Raw genomic sequence first — 2,238 nt, forward strand, 5'->3', positions numbered from 1 at the left:
TTTATCCAAGGGGTGGGTGTGGGGAGCGCTTCAAAAAGCTCATGGAAAAATTCCATTATAGTGTATAGATAATATCGGAGTCCTGGTGTGGCACTGTGGGGTAATGCTCTGGACTGCAAAATTGGTTTGAACTGCAAGGTCAGCAGTTCGAGCTTACTAGTTGCTTCTCAGAAACCCTATAAGGGTCACTATGGGTCAGAATTAACTTGATAGCACTTAACAACAACAACAACAATATATAATATCAGAGAAGATAAGGAAAAAATATGCTAAAAGGTTATCACTCATTAACTCTGCTAGATGAACTTGTGGGGGAATGCTTCCCTTTTTATATCATTTTGTACTATGCAGATTTTTTCTTTATAATACATATAAGTTGCTTTAATTATCAGAATAAATAAGTAATTGGATTTATTTCTTTTCTTAAAAATCAGAATTGAAGAGAGGCAGGTTTTGTTCTCCTTTTCTACCATGACATACTTGGAGGTGGTTGATATGGTGGAAGGAGAACGGTCTAGATCTCAACGCTGCCCTCAATCCTCAGCGCCTGGTAAGTGAGCTGGGTGGATTGCAGTTTGTTGCTCCCCCTGCTGAATGAATCAGGACAGCCAGGGTAGCAATAGAAGCAGGTATGTTTCTTCTTTTTACACTAAATTCCTATTTCGAGTACTCTGTTACATTGAGTACCATGTTGAGTGTAGTTACACCACCCAGCTCTTTCTCCATTGTTGCCCCAGCTGCAGAGAGCCACCTGGCCTGGGTGGCCTGTATCCAACAGGAAGGCTTGACCATCTTGGCCCAACCCAGGACAACTCTAAAGGGTAACATTCTTGCAAATTCTATCTCCAGAACTCCCTGGAAGCTGTGATTGGGCCGGCATCACAGCTGGACTTCTTCTGCCCAGTCCAACTTCCCCTCCCTTTCCTTCCACTGTGACAATCCCAAGGGCTCGTTTTAATAAACATCCTGTGGCCATTTGAGAGTCTACTTTTTTCACTCAAAATTCATCTTATATTCCAACTAGAGAGGGCGAATGCTACAAGAGGGAATGAGGAGTGGAAAGGCATGTTCTAATTTAGCAAGCTAACAGTAAAGATAATGAAAATTCTCATTAATCAAAAAAGCTCTGTTGTCACTAAGTGATTCTGAAGTGTCACTTTTTGCAGAGGAATTTGCAAATAGAGAACCTTTCTAACCTACCCCTGCCCTACAAATGATTTCATCCAGTGCTGGAATTTGGGGACTAGCAGTCCTTCTATGACCCTCCAAGTGTCTTCCTTCTGGAAAGACATACTGGGCACAGTAATGTCCCCAGTTCTCAACCACCTGCCTACCCAGTAACACCCCCCACCCCCGTCCACCGCCATTTTAGGTGAAGTTGTTCTGGGACGCTTCCTCACCTAAATGTCTGCTCTTCTTTTGTGTGAGGCCCCTAAAGGTACCGTCACATGCTGTTGTACCCTCTTTGGTTGATTTGTCAACTACTATTACCAACAAGGGGGAGGCCAAAAGCTTCCCGTGGCCACAGCCACCTCAGCGGCTGCCATCTTCTCCACCTTCGCTGCAGCTTGATCACCATCTCCTGCTATGTCTGCCAGAGTGAAGCGAGATCTGGCCCCAGGTGGGGAAGGCTACAGCCCTAGGCTCGGCAGGAGGCTGGTGGTGCCCGCAGACGGGTTGAGGTTGGCCGTGGAGGCTGGCTGCCCTAGTGCTTTCCAGGTGGTGGCTGGTGCCCTTTGGGAGGAGGATGAGCATGCTCAGAAGGTTTATCCACTAGGGGACAAGGAGGAGTATGAGTACGAAGATGATGAGTACGAGAACGAGCATGAGCATGAAGACGATCAGGATGTGGTCCAGGATGTGGAAGACGACACTGATGATGAAGAAGACTATTATGCAAATGAGGACAACGAGGAGGATGACGAGGATGCCTATGCTGATCTCTACAATGATGACTACAATGAGGAAAACTACTACAACAACGAATATGACAATGAGGACGAGGACGAAAGCACAGACACCTGTGAGTTCCCCGTGGTGCAGTTGAGGTCCCTGCACCTCTAGCTATCTGGGGTGCAGCCCCCGGGAGTCAAAGGATCTGGGAGAGGGAACCACACTCTGGGAAGGCAGAGACTCTTGGGAAGGCAGAGACTGGAGAGGGTGTCAAGTCCTGGCAGAGTTAATTGTAAGGGTGCTGCAACCCGTGAGGCAGAGCAAATGCTGAGGTTATATATATAT

The sequence above is a fragment of the Chrysochloris asiatica genome, unplaced genomic scaffold (assembly GCF_000296735.1).
Source record: "Chrysochloris asiatica unplaced genomic scaffold, ChrAsi1.0 scaffold00018, whole genome shotgun sequence".
NCBI lineage: Eukaryota > Metazoa > Chordata > Mammalia > Afrosoricida > Chrysochloridae > Chrysochloris > Chrysochloris asiatica.